A 27,735-nucleotide genomic window follows, 5' to 3' on the forward strand; every position below is an offset into this window, starting at 1 on the left:
ACAGGTAAGCTTTTTCCTCCTATACAAGTGTGTTAGATGAGACCTTCAGCATTGTTCCATCTGACTATACGAGGAGGTGATGAGTGACATGTTGTTGTTGTTGTTTTCACCGAGGACAGTTTTCAGGTCTTCAGGAGACCTGTTGGAACAAACACACTGGAGATAATAGCATTGAGATGGGACAAAAGCAACATCAGTGTAAAAACACCATCACCCTGAAACATTCTGATGGGCCAGCCAAAGAACAATAGCCACAAACTGTCTAATGTGTTGTGTAAAGATAGCAATAACCCTTAATGGCAACTGTAAAATACAGCGTTATGCTTGCCTCCAGAAAGGAAAATGCAAATTGATTCTCTTTCTCACTCTATCTCTCTTTCCTCATAGAGGTTTAAGTGCTTATCAAGGTTAGTAGGTAGGGCAGGGCTGTCAGACCAGAATAATATTGTTTCTATTTGTGTAAAAGGTTTGTTTCTTATTCCCTCCCTCCCCCTGCCCCGTGCTGTTGTTCTCTTCTCCTTCTGGATCACTTTCAAGGCCAGATAATGTTAAAAAGAGGTATTCTCTCCCCCACCGCCACCCCACCTCCTCATTTTCCCTATTGATAAGGCTTGGAGCCAATATGGTGGACAAAATGGTTGTCAGGACAGAAATTTTGCTTATGTATCTGAAATATACTCTGAGGGATCCTATTCTAGGATTCAGCTCAGTACATAACAGTATCTCGTTCTATTGTTCAGACTCTGCTTTAGTACACAAGACAGCATAATCACCTATAAGAGGAAGGAATCAGCAGGCTACAGGGGATCTCTCAGTTTTACAGTGGGGGGGCAGAGTCCCCCGAACCCCAGGCAGCCCCTGAGGGAAATAACGACACGTGACAACATTCTATGGGATTAAATTGGCCACAACTTTATTAATACAGTGGTGCCCCGCTAGACGAAAATAATTCGTTCTGCGAAAATTTTCGTCTAGCGGGTTTTTCGTCTTGTGGAGAGGCAATGGCAGCCGCGCTCCGCAAAACGGAAAAAAAGACGGAAATTTTTCGTCTTGCGAGGCAGCCCCATAGACTTTTTCGTCTAGCGGGGCAGCCTTCCGCTAGACGAATGCCTTCGTCTAGTGAGTTTTTCGTCTAGCGAGGCATTCGTCTAGCGGGGCACCACTGTGTTCAGATGTAGGGAGACCTTGGCTCAGGCATTGGAGTTTATCCTTCCCAGCCCCCAGCTGGGGTACTGGGTACTTTTAGGGTTATCCAGCATGAGTGGGGAGTGGGCTAGCTCTGGAGAACATATGTTCAAGCAGATAGCCCACCCTGCTGTTCGCCGCCGCTGGAGGGGGAAGGCAGTGACGACCTCTGGGCGTATGGCCAATGCCTCCCCCTGAGACCCCTTTAATGGGAACCCTGTTATCGACGCCACAATGGGGGCGGGGACCACATGCCCCCCAATTTTGTAGATGACTAAAGGATTCCACCCAAGGCCTGCAACCGCCAAAGTTGTGACGAATTGCTACGGGAAAGGCGAAACCTGCCACTGCAGGGAAAGTCCTTTCTGGCTCTTCAACAGCGACCTTGACATAGCAGTGCCTGCGTGCCTGTGTGGCTGTGGAAAAAAGATGGTTAACCTGCAAGTAAACTGCAAGGGAGTGGAGGGTTGGGAAGCTCTGAATCCAACGGCCACTTCCCAGGTATGACTCAAGTTCTATTGTGTGTGCTGTATAATCCCTCCTTCTACCTGGCCAACCCCCCCCCCCCGGCAACACCTCCCCAGCCAGGATTGGGCAGCTGCTGGAGTAGGTGGAGTCCACAGGTATCCAACCTGGGAAGGTGGTGGCAGGCCCAACTGCCAGGAGCTGCTCCGTGATCCAAGGGGACTACTTGCGACCACACAAAACGCGCACCCCATTTGATGTGGGGAACGTTCATTGTGGGAACATCCTCCCAAATTTGGATTAAGCCCCAAAACAACCCTATGAAGACTGAACATTCTTCAGTTTCATGCTGACATAGGATTCCTTTAGACATGGAGAATATTGTGTTAGTTTTCACAATTATAATATTCATTTCCTACTGTAGCACCTGTTGCATTATGGAATGGTGGTTGTTTGACCGATATACTGGCATGCTGTGCTACATTTAACTCACAGCAATGGGCATGGTGTGACATAACAACAGATGTCATTGGTCAATGTTGCTACTCCCCATGAAACAGCAAGAAAGAACCATACGTTGGTATACCACCCCAAATTTATTTCTCCTGCAATTTCCTGAATTAAGGGGGATGGAAAAATATTCTTTTCCTAGAATCAAATAGCACAGAACGGAGTGCTAAACACTCACTATATTCCATTAGTTTTCTGGAAGTGATTTCCCCCCCATCGTGTGAAAGCTCAAATATAATGCGGAAATGTCGGGAACATGGAATGATCTGCTGCATCAAAGCAGCCTTAGACTGCATACACACAATAATTTCAAAGCACATTCCAAGCACATCCTTTCCCTCAAAGGGAAAATTCTGGTCATAAAGACTAGCAAGGTAATTAATGCAGGCTTTGGCAGAAGTCGAAGTGTAGCAGAGCAGAAACAGCACTTTGACAAACACAGAATAGGGTGGATATTGCATGAAATTTAAATGCCAATTTCCATGCACATTTTTTGGGGGGTGGGGGGAATAGTGCAGAAATTGGATGGACTGGGCTTATGAATGAACACATACAATAGTGACAGAAATAAGCCAACCCATCCATCCTTATTGAATCATATTTCCAACCTTCTCTTAGAGTCCAGGATGGAATGCAGCCTATGTAATCTAGGGAGTCCATGTGGCTAATAGATCTTGTCTGATAGGCATGTGATCTACTAGGGGCAAGCAAATCTCACTCTGTTCTGGTAACTTGCAAATCAGGCTTCAATGTCATCTCAGTGGGATATTGTATTTTGTTGCTATCATTTTAGAAGCTGAGAGCAGAACAGGCCACTAGGAGACCAATGTTCAGATTCCTTTTCCATTTGAAATGCTGAGCTGCCATGCAATTGCCCTCTTCAGTGGAGCTATGTCCTAAATGATAAGGATGATTCGTGTACATGCCGGCAATGATGAAGATAGCTGATAAGCATTGTTTCATAAGCTCTTATGCAGATACAAAATGTTACCTGTCATTCTCTTGGCACATTAAGAAATCAGATAAAACAAGGCTCTACTGAAGTGTAGCACGCAAAACAGATATATTGCCTTTAGAAAATGCCTCCTGTCATTTCCTGAGTGTGGGGAATAATAATAAAGCTTCCATGTAAAGAGTAGAAAAGAAGGAGCTTTAATCAAAACCTTACATCGATCTACAGTTGCGTGTTTAGACCTTTTACCTTTCCCCGAATAAAATTCACACAGGAGTCAGATATTTGGTTTGTTTTTTTGGCAGAAATTTAGGCCACAACTTTATTGATTACCATCAAGTGAGTGGTTGCATAGGTTCTGGTTCGACTATCTCCCTGCACCCATGCAGGCAGAGGTGTCCCAGAGCCACGTTCGTAGGACAGCCATGGATGAACACCAGGGACAGCTGATGGAGGGAACACCAAACAGCCTCCCTGATGTCCCCTGGACTCGGGTGCGGGCCAAACCCCTTCAGGGGAACGCCAAACCAGTGAGTCCCTGGAAACCCAAATCGCACCAGCCAATCAGCCAAGTGGGGAAAATTCCTACCATGCCCCTGCCCCAAAAGCAGACGACACACGACAGCATAACAAGGTCAAGCGCAAGCCCTAGATATAGGGAGAGGTGGGCGGGTATTCTGATGTGAAAGCCCCAAAGAGGAAGCTTGTAAGCCTTGCATGGGTTTATATAGGTCCCGCGTTGCTGCTTCTTGAAGGCATCCCATTGGCCAGATTGTACCCAAATAACACAGGACCCACCTATCAGGGGTTGTGGGTGTTCCAAGATTACCCACCCTCAACACTGGGTCAGGTGGCCAGGTCGCACCGCAACACATGCCTTCTTTAATGGAGGACCTGATTTAACAGCCCCCACCCCCACCTTCACTCTCATTAATAACACTTGCACAAATTTCTATATTTTCCTGGGAAGTGTTGAGAGGTGATATGATACTGCTTTTGGTAGAGAGTGGTTGTTTTAGGGTCACTGCTAGGAAAATCAGGAGATCATTAAGCATTGGGCGTCCTCATTATGTATAAGGGAGATGGAAGAGGATTGTTTTGGTGCAAGTATCTTATGAGGATACAGATGGATAGTATTTTGAAAACTAGTTCATTGAGGAGTGCTGAATTTATTTAATTATAGATTTGAGGGGTCATCCCTGCCCAAAACATTGGATGAATTTCAAAGTGAGCCCAAAGTGTTTCAAGAAAACTAGTGGAACTTCTCGGGAGACACGTCTGCACTGCCAAGTTACAAAGTGCAGATATAAACAAACTAACACAGATCCAATCCATGAGACAGAATGTTTATAAGAACATAATAAGATCCCTGCTGGATCAGAACATCCATAGTGCTTGATAAGAATTGAAAAATCAGTTAATTTCAGCGCCCCCCCTTAAGTTAAATTCATTGCCTCTCCAGATCTTTTTCTTGGGGGGGGGAAGTCCTCACAAAAATTGTCAATACTTTAGTGCGCATGTCCCCTAATATACAAATTTGCAAGCAATTGTTCCTAATATTTTCTGAGAAAAGATGGGAGAAACAGCAGCAGCGTGGATGCTACCACCCCCTGGGGCAGGCATGCAGGATGCACCCCGGGGGGGGGGAGCAGAGGGAACCTACTGCCACCTGCACCAGCCCATCCCTCACAGCTGCTTCAAGGGCACATTCAGGTTGCCTTGGGTTTGGACTCCAGTACTGGGGTTGGCCAATGCTGCTGCTGCTGCTGCTACTGCTGCTGCCTCCCTGACCCTGGGTCAGGCCTGACCTGGGAGTGGAGCTGCAGTCAGCTGGCAGAAACCCACAAGCAGGATTTGAGCACAAGAACACTCTCCTCTTCTGAATACCCGCAGCTGGTATTCAGAAGCACTGCTGCCTCCGACTGTAGAGGCAGAGCGTAGCCACCATGATGGCTACTAGCCGTCTATAGCTCTGTCCTCCATCAATAGTCTTCTCCTCAATCTATCAGCCCTCCACCCCCCAAAAAATAAATAAATGAAGAAAAAGGAAAATAAGAATGGTCAAGGCCAGCCTTCTCCAGTCTGAAGTGTTCCAGCTGTTTTGGACTAGAACTTCCATCAAACCAGCCAGCTGGGGCTGATGGGAATTGTGGTCCAAAACAGCTGGAGTGCATCAGGCTAGGAAAGACTGTCCTTGACCATTCCTGCTTTTCTTTTCTTTTTCTTTTTCTTTTTTCTTTGCTGATAGAGATGCTCTTTTAAGCTTTTATATTGCTAGTTGTCTCGGGTGTCCTCAGATTTCAAGGTGGACTATAAATTTGCTAAAAGAAATCTATTGCCTTGTAGTGGTTTCATTATTTATTTATATTTAACAAAAATTCTATACCACTTGAGTGTAAGAAAACCTCTACGCAGTTTACAAGAAATATTTAAATTATCAGTAAAAGCGGACAAAAACAATTAAAGACACCTGACAATAATTAACAGTAATAATTAACAGGATTTTTTTTAAGCACACCACCATCTATGTGTTACTTTAACCTTGGTGAGGCCCAAGAGAATGGGTGATTATTTTGATTTGGTTCTCATTTAAAGGTGAACCTACCTAATTTGTACTTTCTGAAACAATGTACAGATTGAAGCATAGTCTCATCCTTCGAAATCTGTCACACTTATTCCAATTTTGCAATGCAGTTATCCAGCCGACTTTATAAAAAAGTCATACACTAAGATTAACGTGTGCATTACATTTTGGGAAACTGTTTTGCAAAAGAATTGTGCATTTTGCAATTGCATGCCAAAATGTGTATATTAGCAGAAATTCACACTAAAATGTTGGTGAATTTTGATGTCAAATTTTTAATTAAAAAAATTGCAAACTGATGTAGAAATGTGGAGAACTTAAGGTTGGAAATATGAGAAACAGAGAAACTGAAATGGATAGTTTCACAAATCCCTACTGGAGATGCACAGCCACAAATCAACCTGGAGCTAAGAGGCTATTGCAAGGCTTTCCCAAGCACCCTCCCTCCCTCCCTCCCTCTTTTCTCTCTTTCCCTGTCTGACAGAAGAACCAGCCAGGGGAACTGATCCAGCAGGTAAGAATCCTCACCTTATCTAGAAGCAAACACCACCTCCGGAGAGTGTTTTTTTTTTGGAAAATGAGCACCATGTCTTTATTTAGGAAAAGGATGTACAGTTGGCAAGTACAGCACAGTAAGGCGATAGTTCAAACATGCTGATAAAACGTCTAGTTTTACGCCAGACGTGACTTTATCATTTAGCAAGGTATAATGTTAGTGTGAAGATGATAGCCATCCCATGCCAGAACACAGACAGTGAAATGTATAGGAACAAAATGCTCATCGTGAGGAATTCTATGCTGTTTCGTGTGTGGGTGTATGTGTTTGTATGTACAAACATACAACTTTCCGGTACAGAATGAAAGAAGAAACCATGGGGAAAGACCACAGTGAGCTGGAAATACTAAACTGGTGCTATCGGTCAGCAGTTCTCAACCTGGTGCCCTCCAAATGGTTTGGACTACAACTTGCATTGGCCTCAGCTAGCAAAGCCAGGTTGATGAAGACTGCTCTAGACTTCCTACTGACAAATTAGGGGAAGAGTCATAGTTTAGTGGTAGAGGATCAGCTTTGCATGGAGAAGGTCCCAGGTTCAATCCCTGATGGCATCTTCAGGTTGGACCAGGAATGTCTCCTGTCTAAAACCCTGGTGAACCAAGCTGGTACCCTCCAGATATTTTGTACTACCACTCTTATGAACCTCAGCCAACAGGGCCAATGGTCAGGAATGATGAGAGTTCAAAACATCTGGAAGTCACCAGGTTGTGCAAGGCTACTTTAGATGTTTGGGGCTAGAAGAAAATAAAGGAGGACAAAAGAGAGGGAGAAGCATTTTTGGTCAAATGTAATTTGCCAGATATTTTCTTCATCTGAATATAATATGATACCAACACTCTGGAGCCATATACACACCACATGTTTAAAGCACTCATTGTACCACTTTTAACAGCTATGGTGTCCCCCAAGGAATTTGTTGATAGTGCTGAGAGTTGTCAGGGGGCCCCTCTCCCCTGCTCTCAGTCAGCCCCCAGCTCCCTGCCTGTCTGCCTTCTTACTTACAGCCCCATACTAGTGGGTGGTCTTGATGTTGTCTTCCTCCTCCTTAGTCTCAATGTAGAACTCAATGTAGTCCCTTGTAGAACTCAGGAGGGTGGAGGAGGGGAACAGAACTAGAATTAGTTGGATCTGCCTCTGATTTGCTCTGGCACTGCCAACTATTGGCGCCACTTCTGCCTACGGTTGGGCTCCTACCTTTCACCCTACCAGTTCCAATGGGCACCAGCCAACACCAGGGTGGTTCACATGATACAAGAACTCTATACAGGTGAAACTCGTTACTTAAACCTTTAAATACCAGTATAAATATATACCCTGGAACTGATGGGGAACTGAACAGATGGAGAAATCATTATCAGTACATTGACCAAGTTGACTCTAACCACAGCCAATTTCAGTAGCTTCATGGTGTACCAATGCTCATTGACTGGGCTTCAGAAACTGGAACCTTCTAATGAGAAAAGTCGCCATCTCCTCCCACCCCCCGCCAGACTGTCTAGAGTAGGACTGAACTGGAGGCCGTGTGGTTGACAGAAAATAATAATGGACGGGTTGCATCCATTTTCCTTGTGAAAACAGCATAAATTGGAAATTCTCCACCGCTGGGAAGACATTTAATATTTAAAGGTAATTTGACCTGAACATGTGTGTGTCATGAATCTTTGATGTGACCTACAGCAAATGTATTTATATAGCATTATTCCAAGGCTACTTATCTCTTATTCATTTTCTAGGATATTATTTTTCTTTCTTTGACTAATATACATTGGGCCTTCTCATTTCTCCACTCCAATGGAATCAAAGCAATCCTCTTATTTACCCTTATTCCCCATTCTCAAGGTCTGGTAACTAACAGTACAGCCATTTGACCCCCACATTGCTAAAATTATGCTGGAGCTATATCCTTACTGTTATCAAGACGGTCCTTTCCATCTTCTCTTGGTAAACATTTCTCTTTCACTTATTTTTTCAAATGGGGTTATCAAAGGAAGTTAAATGCTTATTGGAAACACTTTTGGAAAATTCTGATAACTGAGGAGGTTTAGTGCTACTAGCCATCACCACCCCCCTTGCCTCATCGTAAAGTAGGCCATCAACATTTCAAATATGCTGATGAGGAATACAAAACAACATAGATAGTCCAGAGGGGATCAGCTGTGTATTTGGACCCTGCACTCTTCATCTCAGGCCCTTCTCTGTGTGCCTTCTCTGAGGAAAGGGTGGAGGGTGGCAACGGGTTTTCTCCTTGGTCGCTCCCCATTTGTGGAATGCTCTTCCCAGGGAGGCATGCTTGGTGCCATCACTATCTGATTTTAGGCACCATGCAAAAACAAGAGTGTTTGACAGTGGAATAAACGACCTTGGAAAGTGGTGGGATCTCTTTCATTGGAGGTTTTAAGACAGAGTGTGGATGGCCATCTGCCAGGGATTCTCTAGCTGTGATTCCTGCACTGCAAGGTGTTGAACTAGATAAGCTTTGGGATCCTTTCCAACTCTACAGGAGTATGATACAGTGGTACCTCAACTTACGAATTACTCGACATACGAATTTTTCGACTTATGAATGGACACCCGTTGGCGGTTTTAGATGGGGTTTACTCAACTTACGAATTTTAGATGCGGTTTACTCGACTTACCAATTTTTCGTTTCCAATGCATTCCTATGGGAAAATCACTTTTTTCGACTTACGAATTTTTCGACCTACGAATGTGCATTCGGAACGGATTAAATTCGTAAGTCGAGGTACCACTGTACTATGATTCTTATTCACATAGGCCTTTGGATTTTAATATTTTAATCATCATCATCTCATATTTGTGTTATGGTAGTAAGTGGCAGATAACATGGTTTTCATGCAGGTGGTTCCAGGTTCAATCCCTTCCATCTCCACTTAATGTAAAAGGTTATCTGAAAAGACGATGTCTGGGATGCTAGAAAACTGATGCAAAACAAAACAGACACTATATTAGGGAAGGGCTGCAACTTAGTGGTAGAACATCTACTTTACATGCAGAAGGTGCCAGGTTCAAGCCCCAGCATCTCCATGTAGGGCTGGCAGAAACTCCTGCCTAAAACCCTAGAGAGCAACCATGGATATGTCTCAACATTATTGAGAGAGATAGAACAGTGGTCTCACCTGGTAAAAGGCTCCGATGCTCCTATGTAGATGGGCAAATGGTCTAACTGATCAGTTTCCCATGCTACTCATCGAATAGATTGCATTCAACTATTTCTATGGCTGTATGTTATCTATTTTTTCTATTTTTAGCTCAAATATATCAATTTAGAACCATTTCCTAAAATACTGTTTGGAGTAAATATTCATTCCCTCCACCCCAAGTTCTTGTCCAGTATCGTGGTTTCCTTTGGGTGTTACTTTCCTTCTGACTGCTGCTACTTTAACCTTCCTGGCTTAGTTACCTGGGCGGTCTAGCCAATCGGGGATCATTTAGCTAACACGGCGAGGTTACAAATGCATATAGCACAGAGAATGAGGTCACAAATCTGCACAGGCAGATGAAGCTTAGATCAAGAAAGGGCACTGTAAGCAGATAAGTAAACGTTTATGCAAGGGGTGATCAAAAACTGCCCCATGCCTCAAACTAAGGTTGTTTTTTTTTTAAGTGGCACTGAAAATATTGGTGGGAAAGTAATGTGGTTAGTTTGGGCTCACCTGCTGTTTCTTACATATACTTTGCTTTGAAGTTCATTCTCCATATGTAGCTAAAGTAGCCTCCGTAGGGTTCCTAGGTAGTCTCTCATCCAAATAACTTACTAGAGCAGACCTGTTTAGCTTTAAAAACAGAACTGTATCATCTGCCTCCTTCAAGAGTGAAGAGCTACAGCTTCCCTTAGATCTGGCAGCACATCTATGTATTTTATTTCTTGAAAACCTTGGGTTCTATCCAAGAAAATCATTACACTCATGCAGAACAACTGACGTGAGTATAGCAGAACTTCCTCTCTCTCACACCCCTACCCCCAGCATGCTTCCACGCTACTCCCAAATCTGGTCCGGAGGGATGGGGGACGGACGGACCAAGAGCAGATTGTGGGACCTACAGGGAGAGAAGTGGGGAGTTCTGCTGCACTTATGGAAGTTGTTCCATGTGCACAAAGAATATAAGAACATTGGGGGAACCTGCTGGGTTAGGCCAATGGCCCATCTAGTCTAGCATTCTGTTCTCACAGTTGGCCAACCAGATGCCTCAACAGGAAGCTCAAAAGCAGGGCTTGAGCACAAGAGCCCTCTCCCCTCCTGTGGCTTCCAGCAACTGGTATTCAGCAGCATTTAGCTGGATACAACCCATCATCAAGATTTCTTGTTTGTAAGCCAGCGGTTCTAAGCTTCTGTTTAATGTGATGTAAGAAACTGGCTACATTTTGCTATACTGGGGAAACGTTAGAGCTTAATGACATTTCTCTCTCTCTTTTACTTCTGAGAATTTGCTATTTTCCCATACTTTTGCATCTGCAGATTCCCAGAAACAGGAAATGCTGAGAAACCCATGAGAGTGATTTAATGAGAAATCTAGGCCAATTTTGACAAAGCCTCCCCTGCCTCCCCCTGCTTTTGATGAGCTATTGTGGATAATGCAATTTCCCCTTTCGATTCTGAATTCCTCGGGCTTCAGTGCCGCCATCCCACTTCTAAATGCATGACCCATTGATGTCATGAATGGATCTGTTTCAAAACAGAGGTGCATACTCAAGATGACTTTAAAAGGTTGATATGGCACAGGACAGTTGCCTGTTGCTGTAGAAGAGACATCACCACCTTAGCACCCTCTATATCCTTTGGACTACAAAACCCTCAACCAACAGCAGAGGGCGGCTGATGGGAAATGTAGGGGGTGCTTAGATGGTAAAAGGTGTCCTAGGTTTAGACTTAGGTGCAAGCTATCTGAAAGACCATATTTCCTCATATGAACTTCCCCTTTGGAAGGAGGCCCTTCTCTTGGTCCCACTACTCTCACAGACACACTTGGTAGGGACACAGGAGAGGGCCTTCTCCTTGGCTGCTCTCAGACTTTGGAACTCCCTAAGGAAGCTGGATTGGCTCCCTCCTAGCTCTCCTTCTGCTGATAGGTGGCGACTTTCTTGTTCCAACAGGCTTTTGGGAACTGAGTTCTTTTGATGAAATGGCTGGTGCTGTGCTGTTTTTATTGTAATTCTTGGTATGTTTAAAACAGATTTTATATCTGTATATGGTTGTAATTCTTTTTTTCTTTTATAAGAATTTATTGGTTTTACAACAAACAACATACAAATATAACACCCACATTAACCCACCCCCAACTAGAAGTAAACAAATACACAAATACCAATAATTCTTCTTCTTATGCTGTAAAAAAAAATTCTTGGTCGAATCTTGGTACAGACTTCCCCTGCCTTTTCACCTTCGGTTCCAATCCCAAATATTACTTTAATAACATCTTATACCATCATAATCTTAAAAAATCCAAATATCTAAAAATTAAAATTCAAAAGCTTCTTTTTAACAAATCCTGTTTCGTAATAAACAATATTTTCCCATTCTTAACTTAACATAAATCAAAACATGTTATAACTTCATATTAATTCCACACAAGATTCTAGTTCTTATCCCCTTATTTTCAATATGCATCATAACAAATATCTTCATTCACTATAACTGCTGTTAATAACAAAAATTTAAAATACGTCTTTCTTTCTCTAAAAGCTTAAAGTCTTGACACACCGGTTTCAGGTTACCATAATACATTCTTTGCCTTTATACCTTAATATCGTTCACCCTATCCCCCTTCTGTCCATTTTCTTTGGTCGTCTTGCTCCAGAGCTGCTCCTCGAAGTATCCTTTTTCTTTACATAACCACAGATCCAGACTAAATCCAAAATAGTCCTTGCATAGAACATCAGGGTGCGCACCTTTTCTCCCAGCCTCTCCGGTTCATCATCACATTCTTCTTTTATTTGTAGACATAAACATAAAGTTCTCACCTTCGCTCCCAAGCTCTCACCTTGGGAGTTAGATATAACAATTTTCTCCGTCCTGGGTCTGCCACCCCCAAAAGACGATCCATTACTCCGGAGTAGCCATACCTTTTCATCCTGTTGTTCAATCAGCCCCTTCAGTTCTGTGCCAAGGCTCTCCTCCAATACAGCCATTTCCTGTACAGTCTCCTCTGTGGGATATAGCTTTTTTGACATATGACAGTTCAATATTTCCAATTTTCGGTTGAGCAGTTCCAGTCTCAATAAAATAATCCTTTCTTCATGGGTCCTTTCACAGTTCATAACCAAGTCAAAAACAAAGCCGAGCATGGCAGAAGCGGGCATAGGTGTCAAATTGCAGTTTCGGTTCTCAGACTTCTCCATCTTGCCAGTAACTTTCCATTCAGTCCAAGTCTTTCACGGCCATTTTCCCTGAATCCAGGGCGCAAGAATCGAAAATTTTAAAAAGAGATACTGTCCTCCTGTTTAATCCCCAAAGGGAAATCCAAAAGTCTCACTTGTCAAATTTTAAATACTTTGTAGCCATCGCTGTAACAGCAGTCTCTTAAGCTGGTTATTTTCTATCTCCCGAGGGGAAAAAGGCAGGCTCCCTTTCCAAATGTCCCCCAGGTCGTCAACAAAGCACAAAAACAGATCCAATCCAATACTCACGACACCGGGATTCTTAAACTCCAACTTTGACAGGTAGAACGTTAACGCTCATCGCGGGGGCAACCGCCGCTTCGCGTCCCGGTTGGGGCATGTCCCCTGAAGCCCGGCTCCGTTTTCCCTTCACCCCCACTCCCCCTTTACAGGGGGAGCGAGGGAAGGGTTCGGAGCCATAGTGGGCATAGCCGGGGAGCCCAGGGTGCGGGACGCTCTTCCCGCACCCCATCGGAGCCCCGCTTTGCGGTAGCGGGGCTCCAACCCCCGGGACGGACTGGGTCGCCTCGCAGCCGAGGCAACCCACGACCGCTCCGCGATGTCGTCGCCGCCGGAAGTCTGTATATGGTTGTAATTCTATCCGTGTTTAATTGTATTTTAATGGTTGATTTTTCTACAGTTATCTACAGTTTTTGTTTTAATCTGTAAGCCACCTCGAGTCTTGTCAGGGGGAAAGACAGGTTATAAATCTACAGAGTACTAATTAATTAATAATATAGTCATTTTTATTTATTCATTTATTTTACCTACACTATGCACCCATTTACTAAAGTTCTCTGAGTAGCTTACAAAAAAGAAGAGAGTTGCACACCCTCCAACATTTCTCCAATGAAAATAGGGACGTCCTATTCCATAATAATCATTTTACTATTTATACCTTACCCCACTGACTGGGTTGCTCCAGCCACTCTGGGAGGCTTCCAACATAAATATTAACACAATAAAACATTAAACATTAAAAAAACTTCCCCATATAGGGCTGCCTTCAGATGGTTCTGGGGTCAGATAACTCCATACCCTCCAACATTTATCCAATGAAAATAGGAAAGTCTTAAGGAAAAGCGGAACATCCTGGAATCAAATCAGAAACTGGGACAACTTCTGTAAATCCAGGACTGTCCCTGTAAAATAGGGACACTTGGAGGGTCTGCAGCTGTATACAAAAATAAAACCATAACATCACATAAAACAGAGAACTGACAACCATAGAACAAAACTCAGTGTGGCCCCAAAGATTCACAGGTCTTAAAACTTCTAGAGTTATCTAAAGGAGCTATAACTCATGAAAAAATCTATATATTTTAAAAAGAAAGATCTATGCTGAGATAGATAGACCAATGGCCTGATGGTCTAAAACAGCTTTTTATGTCTTTACAGCCCAGTGCTTTGCAGGTAAAAGGCTCTCCCAGGTTCAGTGTTTGGCATCTGCAGGTAAGGCTGAGAAAGACTCCTATCTAAAACTCTGCAGAGGTCTCAGAAGAAGTGTGGGTCACTGGGGAGGCTTCATAGTGCTAGGTAAATGTGTTTACTGGAAAGGAAAGCAGGCATACACTGTCCTTGACCACCCTACAAGATGATAAGTTAAAGGAATCATAAAGCAGCTTGTGAATATGACAAAAAAATGGAACCTTCTTTCCTAGATAAATATCTAGAAATTGGAGAACATGTTTTGGCACTGTGCTAAGGAAACAGGCCAGCTTCATACACCATAATTGGAAGCTGGCTTAACCGTTGGTAATGAAATGGCTTAATATAAGAGTAAAAAGGAAACCTCTTTCACAGGAGAAGAGAACGTTCAAGACCTCAGAGAATAGGTCTCAACACAATGCCAAGTAAGCAAGCGAACTTCACAAACCATGGTATGAAGTGGGCTTGTTAACCATAGGTAATGAGGTGGTTTAATATAAAAGTAACCAATCTAACTTTCTATTGATTGGGGCATTTCGCTTGGATGCTCAGTCCATTTCTGCTTTGCCATTTATTGCTGGGTGGATTAGCTAGTTAGTATTTTGGTAAATCTGCCTCTGAGGACTTTCTGTATATACTTCACTGAATCAGGAAAAGAAGAAGATAAAAAACCCCTTGAGATCCAATCTCCTGATACTGAACCTTTAAATAAGCTAAATTCACTTCACTGCATAAATCTACTCCAGCACAAGTGTTGGGTGTCCCCCCCCCCCTCAGCTTGACTAAAAATACCGATGGATTTGACAAGTTGGACCCCTGATAAGTTCGGCATCTTCTAAATTGCTCTCCCCCTTTTTTCTCTCCTTCCCTTCCAGCTCATGGAAGCCAAAGCTTTATTATAAAACAGGAGATAAGTATATCAGCATGCCTTGGATGCTAGCAGAGCAGAACACAAGCAATGAGAAGATAAGGGAATTTGGTCAAACACACACAAACCATGGAACCTAACCCGAATAGCATCAGATAAGGCCAGCACTGAGTTTCTATTAAAATGTAATAAATAAGAGACCTGCTTTTTCAGATACTTTTTGTTGTTTCCTTTACTTCTTCAGAGGTGTAACATGTCTGTTCTTAAGAGATTGTTCTCCCATTAGCTCTTGAAAGAGGTAAGGGTCAACCTATGGTAAATGCTTCACAGCACTCTTAAGGAGTGCTTTATTAAACCTGGATAGTAAAACAACATGTACGATCCCACTTTGCCTACACAGAAATCTTATCATGATGTATATCATCGAGGACAGGCATGGGGAACCTCTAGCCTGTGTATCTAATCTGGCCTACCCGACTTCTCTATTTGTCCGCTGACATTCTGCCCATGCAGTACACAGAGATGTAGTGGTCTGGAGTCATAGGGAGTGGGGTCAAAGACCCTTTACTATTTCTGCAGCATCCTAGAGCATCCCAATCTGTATGAAAGGGGAGCTTTTTAGCCACTGAGAAGATGTCTTCTCACCTTTTGTGCTGGTTGGAGCCAACCAGAGTAAATGGAGGTGAGTCTTCCACTGAGGATTGGCTCCTGGAGTCACTCTGGAGAAGGCATGGAGGGAGAACACCAAGGAGGAGTTGTTCTATAGGCTCCAGCACAAAGCGTTAAGGAACATGGAAAGCACAAGCTGCTCCAATTTCAAGAGAATGGTGTACAAGTTCTGTTGCCTACAATGGAACTTCAAGGAAAACACAATTTAAATCATTCTAAAATAAGATATTGGAGCACTCCAAATCATTTGCCCATGTACGTGCCCAGAAAATAGTAGATCTACTTGAAAGGCAATGCATGGACATCTGCAATGGTCATTGCAATGCATCCCTTATTATTATTAATATATAATTGTAAGATTCCTTTATAATCTCAGAAGGTTGTATAATCTTTGAAAGGGGTGTGACTGTAAGGGTGTGTGGCTGTGGCTATCATGAAGGAACCAGACACCTCTGAACCCAGCACTACACTACTGCCAACATCCCTTCAGTTTAGGACATGCCAGTTCCCTGTTGTCACCTCCTTTCACCAGGAGTCCTAATGATGCTGGCAGCCACAGTCTCTTCTGCGGCTCTCACACCACAAGCCATTTTGATCACAACACTTTGGCAACAGTTAGAACTTCTCTCGCAGCACTCACATCTCCAGCAGGCTCTTGCTGTTCCAGACATGTCCAGCTGCTCTCGTGAGTTTTTAGGAGGGCTTCCCCCACCCCCAAAAAATAGGTCAGGAGAGACAAAGTACAATGGCAACTGAATCCATATGGAGAAGTGAAGACTCCTCTTCAAGGATCCTTGAGCATATTGAGGTGTCAATTTCTGAAGACTTCCCTCAACCCTTGCCCTTCCCAATGACCATAACTCAGGAGAGGCTCAGTGGCAGAATCCATGCTTTGCAAGCAGAAGGTCCCAGGTTCAATTCTCAGCATCTCCAGGAGAGACCCCTGGAGAGCTGCTGCCAGTCAATGTAGGAGAGACCCCTGGAGAGCTGCTGCCAGTCAATGTACTGTTGACAACACTGAGCTAGATGGACCTGTGGTCTGACTCAGTATACAGGCAGCTTCCTATATTCCAACAGAGCTGGATTTGGAATGAGTAGGACTCAAGCTTATTGCTTCCTTAAACAATATGGAAATACAGTGGATTGGATCCCCAGTTGTATCTGAAGTTACCCTCCCTTCTTGTTGGTGGTCACATTGGGGTGGGGAAGGCACTTTGTCACTTATTTTCCAAAGGGCAGCTAAGGTTCAGATTCTCCAACAGTTTAGGTGAAGCCCCCAAAATAGTCTTTTAAGAAAATGGCCTAGACCATGGAAGAACCCAAATGGTAAATGGGATGGATGAATCTGGCAGTTTTGGTTTTTCTAAGTTTCTTCCTTTTTCCTATCTTGAATTCAGTTGGCCATATTTTGAAAACGAAACCTGCTATTTTCACTAATACATGCATTTTTACCCAGACTTTCTCCTAATATACATACTTCAGAAAAGAAAAGGAAAATGGTTGGGGAACATCAATGCAAATTCTAGAGAAGTGCAAATTTCAAAGCATAACATTTTAATTCACTTTTTTGTGAGGGGAGTGTGAATTAAGTAAGTCTGGATTAATATGTGAACTGCACAAAATATCTCCCCTATGGTGATGATCAGCTTCGGTAGTTAAGGCTCTTAAGGGTTATGGGCCTTGTAGTTCCTTGACTCCAGTGATTTCTGGTGCTGCAAGGGAAAAATATATATAAGCCCATTGAGGGCTCTGGTTAGAAGAAGATCAACTGAGAATGTAAATGATATAAGTTGAAGATCATCTGTTCAGTGTCTAGTGGCAATTGTCTGTGTCATAAAACAAAACAACAGCAACGGTGTTCTCTTTTTATCCTGCAAATTCAGGCAAGCTTAAGTAGAGCTGTTTATATCTATCTTGGGACAGCCACCAGTGAGAAAATATCACACTGGCTAGCTGATATCTCAGCCATTCCACTTTATCCTACCCTTTTTTTTCTTTTGAGCTTTCCCTGCTTTCTCAATCTCACCCCCCAACATATATATATATTCAGTTGCATTAAGTGACTTTAAGAATTTATTACTTTTCAGTGAAATGGGCAGGGTGAAAGGAAGGGACATTCATCAGGCATGTTAACAATTTAATTAAAGGGATGTTAAATACAATCTCAATGCAGAGAGCTAAGTACATTGTGTCCATGTATCTCCCCCCTCCTTCCCCCCCCCACCTATATTTTACAAGCTCAATTCTTTGCCAAAATCACATTCATAAAAAAGTTAAGAGTTGGCTGTAAAAAAAAATTGATATAAGAAGGGGGGAATTTGCTGGGGAAGGCAGCAGGATTCCAGTGGCACTGGGAGGCCATTTTACTGTCATATGGCTTACATATTTAGATATTATTCCAAGAGATAAGAACAGTGGTGCCATTCACACAGGAGGATCGAAATGAGAGCATATGTGTCACACCCTTTAAATTCAGGTGGCTTCAAGCTGTGTCATATAACCCCAGCCTCAATTAAACTCCCCAAGGTCACCGGTACCCAACCAGGTCAGTCATAAATAAGATGGGTGATAGTCCTAGCCACAGAAAAGCCATATTTATGCTTTCCCCACAATTCAGAGCTATTAAAGGAAACCTTCACACACAGACAGGGGGGAGGAGGAAAGGGGAAAAGGGTCTTCACTCCAGCAATACCGTGATGCTTGGCACAATCTTAGGATATCGATAAAAATGCACAAACAACCTTTCTCCTGATTGTAAAAAAAAATTGCACAATGGTCAGCAAGTGTGGTATGCTGAGCGTGATATTATTTATAGTATAAAAATAACATATACATTGGATAAAACAAAATAGAAAATTCTTTCCAGTAGCACCTTAGAGACCAACTGAGTTTGTTCTTGGTATGAGCTTTCGTGTGCATGCACACTTCTTCAAATATCCGTCAAAATTCAGGGAGAACAGAATATTTTCCCAAATGAAACACCCTACCTCTGCAGAAAAATATGAGAGCATCCATGCTCTCCTTTCTGCCCCAAACGACAAATGTCCAAGAACTGTATATATGAGGAGTGTGCACAGACCCCAAGATTCACCATGAATCTCTCTGTGTGTGAATATTCTGGTCTGTTTGTGAGTCGCTCTGTGCATTCTCTGCTGCAGTTTGTGATTCAGCTCCTCGACTGCTCTGAATAAAACAATGCTCTGTGTTCTCCCATGCTCTGTAATGGGAAATATAACACCGGCTATAACTTTTCCCCTGGTTCGGTCCCCGGCATCTCCAGGTGGGGTTTCTAGAGAACCCTGTCTGAAATTCAGGAGAGCGACTGCCAGTCAACCTAGGCAATACCAGTTCTGGGCACCACAGTTCAAGAAGGATACTGACAAGCTGGAACGTGTCCAGAAGAGGGCAACCAAAATGGTCAAAGGCCTGGAAACTGTGCCTTATGAGGAACGGCTTAGGGAGCTGGGTATGTTTAGCCTGGAGAAGAGAAGGTTAAGGGGTGATATGATAGCCATGTTCAAATATATAAAAGGATGTCATATAGAGGAGGGTGAAAGGTTGTTTTCTGCTGCTCCAGAGAAGCGGACACGGGGCAATCGATTCCAACTACAAGAAAGAAGATTCCACCTAAACATTAGGAGGAACTTCCTGACAGTGAGAGGTGTTCAGCAGTGGAATTTGCTACCAAGGAGTGTGGTGGAGTCTCCTTCTTTGGAGGTCTTTAAGCAGAGGCTTGACAGCCATCTGTCAGGAATGCTTTGATGGTGTTTCCTGCTTGGCAGGGGGTTGGACTGGATGACTCTTGTGGTCTCTTCCAACTCTATGATATGATTCTATGAACTAGATTGGCCAATGGTTTGACTCAATATAAGGCAGCTTCCTATGTTCCTGATGTGGTGAGACAAAACCTACTCTGCACCATTTCCCATCACGGTTCTAAAATATCATGATGGGTGGGGTTCAGTGAAGTCAATTTCCCTGCCTGATTACCACATATTTATTAAACACCATTGGATTAAATATTTTCTGGCAAGTTGATTTCTAAATGTTGACTCTATTCAGTAGTTTCCATGAAATCATTCATTCATGTCTGTCCAATATTGGGTGGTAGTCATCTCCTCTCCAATATGGCATAGTTCTTTCAGAGCTATGATATAATTATGACACAAATCCACCTCTATGAAGGCTTTGACTAGGAATCTGAAGCTTGTTCTGAATGTGCTAAAGGATCTACCAAATGTAAGGATTTTTATTTTTTTTAAATTACTTCTCAATGAAACACCCTTGGTGGCCAGATTAATTGGAGAGCCAACTTATCTCCCTCTTTGAGATCTTAGTTTTTACGGGACGGTAACTATCTTAGTTGGTAAGATTAGTCCTGCCTCATTGCCTTTTCTGCACAAATGGTTGGAGTCAAATTCCATGCTGCGCAAAGTGAATTGCAAGGATAGACTGCCAACCTAAGCACATTTTACCAGAAAAGTCCATTGAAAGGAGAGGGGCCGACTTTTGAATAAATGTGCTTATTGTCGGGCTGACAGGCTTCTCGTTTTTGTGTAATGCCTCTTTTGAGAAGGATGATGCTTTTCCTTGATGGAACTAATGGAGAAGATTAAGGCTCATTCGAAAAAGTGATTCATAATGTGTGCAAATAAACAGGAGCTGTGTGCAAATGGCCGATCAAAAATCTCCACCCTATTTGAGGGCAGAGAAATGGTGAGCAGGGGAGCATTTCATCAAATTTCTCCAGGGACAGGATAAATTCTCAAGAAGTTTCTCCAATAGTTTCTTCAACTGTGGCTAGAGCACAGTTCCTACCCCCTGCCAGGTTTTCTTTGCTACTAATGCCTGACAACAATTGTGCATCATCTGCAATCTCTAAGACTTAGCTTTTTTTGGAGGACACCGTGCACATATGTGGCAGAGGGGAGATGGGGGCCATTACAAAAATAATGTGATATATTATGAGAAAACTCTGCAATGTGGCCTTTCCTTTGGAATGGGGTGAGTAAATGAGAGATCTCAAAAGGTTTGTCAGAAATTCTTTTTTTTTAATTATTTAGGGGAGGCTGAGCTCTAAAACAAGCATACTTTGTGTATATGTAGTTATACATAGAAATAAAAACGAGAGAAAATGGTATCTAAGGATCATATGTGTGGCTGGTGACCATGGGCAGATCCACCCCATACACTGAAAGCCCATCCGACACATATTTAGAAGCACATGACTTCTCCAAAGAATTCTGCGAACTGTAGTCCCCCCCCTCACAGAACAGCAGTTCACAGTGCCTTTAACCATCTACAGTTCCTAGGATTCTTTGGAGAAAGTAATATGCTTTAAATGTGCTTTGGGTGGGCCTTAAATGGATGGTGTGGATCTGCACCAAATATTTGGCTTCACATCTTTGCTCAGCATCAGTACAACACCTCCCAGATTCAGTTCCTCATCTGTAAAATGTGTATATACCGGTAAGTTGTTCTAAGGCAAGTGAATGGAAGCTTTTTCATCAGTGAGAAATGTGGATCACATGTATATTACTCACTTGAGTACAGGAAAGAGTGATTCCTCTTTTGATTACAAAGAAGGAAGCAAGAGTCTATGGAAGCATGACAAAGACCTACAGGACAAGCCCCATGCTTAAACAGCAATGCCCTCAGATTGGCTGATCTGGTGGGGGTGGCATAAGAGTTCATAAGCTTTCCAGCAGCACAGGAAAGACAGTAAGTTTTCTGGAATGTTTACAGTCCAGGATTATTGTAGGTTTGGATGGGATTTAACAAAATCACAGAGGCCACAGGAACAGGAGTAGATTTGTGGACAGTGTAGACCAGGGGTGGTCAACTTCCAAGAGACTGTGATCTACTCACAGAGTTAAAAACTGACAGTGATCTACCCCCTTATTGTGGAGCTTTTTTTTTTAGGAAGGGAAGCCCTGTTTTGGGGGGTTCACGTAAAAGTTGTTGAGCTTCTTTAGAGAAGAGGAAAGCGACATTGAGGGTTTTTTTTTAGGAAGGAAAGCCCAATTTTTGGTGGTTTAAGTCATTTTAGGGGTGCAGGGCAAAGATGTTGATCTGCTGGTGATCTACCACAGGCGCCCAGTGATCTACCGGTAGATCACGATCTACCTGTTGTACATGCCTGGTGTAGACAATGAATTGAGATGCAAAAGGGATATATAAGAAATTTGAGGGGAAAGGCAGAAATGACAGAAGTCTGAGGCAAGAGAGGGCTCTGAAGAAACCCTACAGTACCTTTAGGGATGGAGGCAGGAGAGAAATGTGTGAGCAAAGAACTGGGGTTTGATTTCCACTCTCAAACCCCAGTTCTTTGCTCATTGACTTCAATAACCTCTTGAATAAAGTATATCCTTTGCCTGTTTGGGGGGCCCCCCAGGAGCAGTGTGTAGAAGCAGCATTACCCTACGGTTACCATATTTTTTTCAATGAATCCGGGGACACTCTTTTCTTTTCTTTTCTTTTCTTTTCTTTTCTTTTCTTTTCTTTTCTTTTCTTTTCTTTTCTTTTTTGAAGCTGAGTAGCAACAGGGAGTCAGTAGTGGGGATGGTGAGGCAAAAGACCCTGGGCCCAAGCACACATGCATATCGTACAAAGGTGCAAAGCCCTTCTTTCGCACCCTGTGAAACATAAATGTGCAGAGTTGTTTATTTTTTTAAAACAAACAACTGGGCAACGCCTGCCCTCCACAACTCCCGAGCCTCCCCCAATCAGTCAAAACAAAGGGGGAAGGGGACAGGAGATCTGTACCACTGGACGTCCCCAGTTCCCCTACAGCAGTGGCAGTGGCAGTCAGCAGCCTGGAGCCAGCCTGGTAGTGCAGTTGGCTCTGGCTGGCTTCAGGAGCTGCTTGGGGCCATGGTGTCTGCCATTTTTTCTCTCCAGAAATCCCCATATGATGTGTTGTGCTGCAGTGAGCAGAGAGCAGCTCCTGAAGCCAGCCAGAGCCAACTGCTGCTGCCACGTTTCCTGGGATCAGATTTGCAAATCTGGAGACATTCCAGGGATGGAATTTGTCCGGGGACAGATTTGCAAATCCGGGGACTGTCCCCAGGAACCAGGGATGTCTGGTAACCCTACATTACCCACCTGAAGGGGATACAGTGGGTTATATCTGCTAGACCTACCCAGAGTAAACCCATTGAAATTAATGGGCACAATGAATTGAAGTGTATTGATTTAAGTGGGTCTACTCTGAGTATAACTTAGTTTGATGCACACCCTTGAAAGAGTTAATTAACGGAAGAGGCAGTTATTATTGTGAAAATGTTACTTTTGCAAATACCTCTGTTCCCCATAGCCGCTGCTGCACACTGTGGCAATGGACGGCTTTGAATTCCAGCAGTGGAATCTAACTGTCCATCTGCATCAGTGTGCATGGGAAAGCTCAACAAATGGTTTTTTTTTTTTTTTTTTTTTTTAGCATTTTATGTGTTTCTAATCCCCGAGCTAGCTTGCCATCCATAATACACTGTGGGGTAATAGCATGGGCTTGAGGATCGAATGTCCTGCGTGAGGGATTAGACTCACAAAAAGGCTGTGGCAACAATGGAAGGACTTCCGCTTAGACTTTAGCCAAACATCACATTTCTAAAGAAGGGGAGGTGGGAAGCTTACCAAATATCTCTCTCCTTTAGTTCTGTTTCCAAAGCATCTTCCTCTTCCCCTTCACGTATCTAGCTTTGAAATCTGTGCGCCGCAGCGACCCCTTCTGGCAGGACCTAAGAAAAACAGCTGTCAGCTGGCCAATGCCAAGAGGGTTTTCTAGGCTGCACTTAGAACTCAAGCTCAGTAGAAGAATAAGCATCAACTCCTTTTTCTGTTTGGGAGAAAAGTGATGTGTTTCTCTGCAATGCTTGGTACGGGCAAACTTTCCCAGAATAAATAGAAAGTGTGTGTGTGTGTGTGTGTGTGTGAGAGAGAGAGAGAGAGAGAGAGAGAGAGAGAGAGAGCATGGCCTGATCTCTACAAAGTATTTAATCTCAAAAGTCAAAGCAGCCCACCCCTACCCCTACATCTGGGGGAGCCCTGCTCTTCATTTTTTTTACAAGCTTTGTGATAAGACAGATATGTCTGACATGCTTAAGACACCAATTAAGGGATACTGCCCAAGTGCATCCCCCCCCCAAGTACAAGCAAGATAAGTTACAACATCCAGAGTTATTCATTAACTGGGAAAGAAAAGGGGGAAGCTAGAGGGAGGAGAGTATACACTTCAACAGTTGTGCGGCATTCATGTCAACTTCAGTTTCCTGCTTCTTCTTTTCTTCAACCCTTTAATCCTTTAAGTCAGTGGAATTGGAGTGAGCAAGCATAAAATCTTTCAACCCCCCCGCCTTTCCAAGGGGATTCCCAGGCCGTCCTGGCAAATTGGCTCTTGAGCAGGAGAGCTCTAGTTTCATTTCAACGAACCTATTTTTTTAATTATTATTTTGCAAAACTATGAAGCAAAGTATATCAGGACAGTATATAGCCAGAGGCCCTGATGTGAGTTTATGGGCGGAGTCTGGGAATTGGTGCAGAACAGAGGGCATGCTGGATATCCAGCAAGTTTCTAGTCCTCATGGCTATCCTAAATTACTTTGCAGCATTCCTCTTCTGCTGGCAAAAAGTTTTCCACCAGCAGGCAGTTGTAGTGCAAGAGAATGCATGAGCAGGTTGCTGGCCACACAATAAACTGTGCCTTCTGTAGTGCAATGGCTATCTGCTATTTTCAAATTGTTGCAATCCGGCTTGAGACCTTAAGGTGAAGGGTGGGTAAGACAACAATAATTTTCTTCCCGTTTTGCTTTGTTTACCACCACTTATGCCTTGCTATCTCAGCCAAAACTTGGAGGAGAATTGCAACTCACATGAAGGAACTACTCTGTTCATTCCTTCCACAAATGACTATGATGGGAGTGCACCGGGGAAATAATTTATTGTGATTAAAAGCTAGACTTGTTAGCCAAAGCAAAATATCCCCTCCCCTGTTTCTCCATCACCTCCCTCTCATCTGCAGCCCTCCCCTCTCAAGCTCTGGGTGTTTCCTGAGTAAATAGGGTTTTCATTTCTCAAGGTAGGAAAAGGGAAAGGGTGGGAAGGTTGTGTGTAGGGATGGGGGAGATAGTTGATTCAGTTCATATTTAAAAGAGAACCTGCCCAACCTACACTTTCTGAAACACTAGGAGAACAATAAGAACAAAATAGTCATCTGTTGACGTTTGCATTTCTCTGAATTTTGCAATGCCAGGTAATCATTTCCTATACTATGGTAAAGTGTCTGTATGTATGGCTATACGAGGGTAAAGTGCCCATAAAAATGCACATGTTAGTGAAAATAACACACAAAAGGGGGGATTGCTTTGCAAAAATGTGCATGTTAGGTAAAAATTGCACTAAAATGCAGATGAATTTACAGAGATACTTTAAAAAATCCTGACATTGAAATATGAAGAACTGAACTTAAGGCTGGAAAAATTAGAAGCTAACAAAAACAAAAAATTGACACTCATCCCCTGTTGTGTGTTTAACTTTTTGGAAAATCAGAGGCAAAATAACTGCTTTTAAGATTCTCTGGTCAGCCTCTAGACACTTTGTTAATGACATGATCTGACTTGAGAATATGGGAGTCTTCCCCCAAATCACCCTTGTTATTCAGGGAAGCACAGAATGGTGAACTTCCCTACTGAAAAGTAGCCTGCACATCATCATCATCATCTTCATCTGAAGTTGCCTTTGTAGAATGTCATGTGACCACCCCACATGCAACTGGTTCTTTGTTCCACATTGACAAACAAGTGAGTAACCATTTATTAAAGCTTTGGTTAATGATTAATTAGCTGTTCATATACTATTGATGAGTGGATCCTATCTGCTGTCACCTGGACCTGGGTAGCATGCAAAGTTGTTATGCAAAGAGGGCTCTCTATAATGCTTCCTTGCTCCCCCTGGCTTGCTGGTCTGGATACAATGCTTTCATGACAGGCAGGAGCAAGAAAACCAGTGTTGCTCTGGCAAGTTTGTTGGAGAAGACAAAGCGAGAAGACTGTGCTTAGAGTTACAGTGGTACCTCTGGTTACGTACTTAATTTGTTCCAGAGGTCCATTCTTAACCTGAAACCATTCTTAACCTGAAGCACCACTTTAGCTAATGGGACCTCCCACTGTTGCCGTGCCGCTGCTGCCCAATTTCTGTTCTCATCCTGAAGCAAAGTTCTTAACCCGAGCTACTATTTCTGGGTTAGTGGAGTCTGTAACCTGAAGCGTCTGTAACCTGAGGTACCACTGTACACTGAATCGGATTTGGAGAATCCTGCTCAGGTGAGACATCTGATGAAGGTCAGAGGGGAACAAATAGAATTGTGATAAGGCCAGCAAAAAAAGTAAATTAATTAAAATTAAAAATCCTGTGATTTTATTTAATGAGGGGTGGTATATAAATTATACAGCAGTAGCTATGTTTAGGAAGTCCTCTTGGTAGTTCCACCACCTTCAAAGGTTTGGGGTATAATGGCTTGGGAGAGGGCATTCCTTCCCCACAGAGGTGTGTCTGGGATCTTATTTAAGTAGTTTTAACTTTAATGTTGTATTTTTACATTGCTGTTATCCACCCTGGGACCTATCAGTAAATGGGAGGTAAGAAATAATAATAATAATAATAATAATAATAATAATAATAATAATAATAATAATAAAAATAGTCTATCAATCCACCTATTTATCTATTCATCTTACGAAAGCATCCACTCATAGGTCAAAACTTGGAATTCTCTTGTACTAGGGTTGGCCTTGAATTTTGCCTAAAGGAAAAAGTTCAAGGCAAAGTAGATGTTGACTAGTGATGAGTTCAGGATGTGAACTTTTCCAGTTCACAATTCTTCACCCCAGCTTGAGGCAAGCTCAGACTTTGCAGTCTCCCCCCCCCAAAAGGGTGTATTTTACTGAAAAGCAAAATCAGGAGCCTCCTCCTCCACCTCATGTACTTTGGCTCTCAGGCAAGCCATCTGAAGAGTTCTGGAAGAATTTCGGGGCTAATTGGAGATGTAGTCTAAGACAGTTGGAGAGCACCAGTTCTAGAGTTGCAGAAGATGGTGGAGGACAAGGAGATGACCCATTCGGAAGAGGTACACTATATTAGTAATGATATGGAGGATAATAATAATCCATAGGAACACGGGAAGCTGCCTTATAGCCAGATCATTGTACCATATATGTTCAGTATTGTTGACACTCACTAACAGCTATTCTTCAGAGTTTCAGTCAGGGGTCTACCTGGGAAGTGAACCTGGGACCTTCATGCAAAGCAGATGTTATACCACTGAGCTACAGTCCTTCCCTGAAATTTGCACACCACATTTGCTGGCAAAGTGCCCATTTGCTGGAGTGGAGTAGCCCCTACCATGACTGAGGATTTGATGAATTGTGTGGAAGAAATATATACATACACACATACATACATACATACACATACATACATACATACAGTACATGTCAAAAAAATTCTATCTGTCTATCGATCTGCACATAAATAAATACATGTATAAAAGAAAACAATCTTCGGTTTACCTTTCCATCTTCCCAGGGATAGGCAACTTCATGGCAGGATGAAGAAAATGAGTTTATTAAGTTGACTCTAGCAAACGACTCGGGGATCTGGTTGAAGCTCCTTGAGCTATGTCAACATTTTCTTGAAAGATATCAGAGATTATTTGATGTTTACTTTTTTAAGTACGGGTATTTGTAAGTTTTTTTTAGAAAAAAAATGCCAAGGAGCATTTTATTACATTTTAAAATGTAATTCCTGATCCCAAGGTGCTGTCTATATAAATCTCAACAAACCTACAAAATCGCTATCTATATTAGATCAGCAAATCCTCTCAGGCCCAGCGCTGGGCAGTGTGTTAAGAATAAGAGGCAGAAGTGAAATTCCTTGGTAATAAAACTTCTGAGCCCTGACAAGTGTATGGGAATGCCATTTCGTGCAATGATGCCTGGACTTTCATATCACACCGTCCTTTATTCTATCTGTTCTGTTCTTCTTCCCCTTAACCTCGGTTTCTTAACTGCACAGCTCGCCAGGATCTCAGGGAATGGAAATACACTTAATTCAAGGTTCTGGTTTTATC

The 27,735-nt window shown here is 42.9% G+C and overlaps 2 long non-coding RNA genes across 2 annotated transcripts; one reads left to right on the top strand and one right to left on the bottom strand.

Moving 5' to 3' along the window:
* LOC117056894 lies at positions 1-27,735 on the bottom strand. Its single transcript, XR_004427773.1, has 3 exons — positions 27,176-27,735; positions 23,247-23,350; positions 1-139 (listed from the first exon to the last, which is right to left on the bottom strand). It is a non-coding gene; the product is annotated as an uncharacterized LOC117056894 (long non-coding RNA).
* LOC117056895 lies at positions 14,511-15,143 on the top strand. Its single transcript, XR_004427774.1, has 2 exons — positions 14,511-14,555; positions 14,953-15,143. It is a non-coding gene; the product is annotated as an uncharacterized LOC117056895 (long non-coding RNA).

Source organism: Lacerta agilis, chromosome 13 (genome assembly GCF_009819535.1).
Source record: "Lacerta agilis isolate rLacAgi1 chromosome 13, rLacAgi1.pri, whole genome shotgun sequence".
Lineage (NCBI taxonomy): Eukaryota > Metazoa > Chordata > Lepidosauria > Squamata > Lacertidae > Lacerta > Lacerta agilis.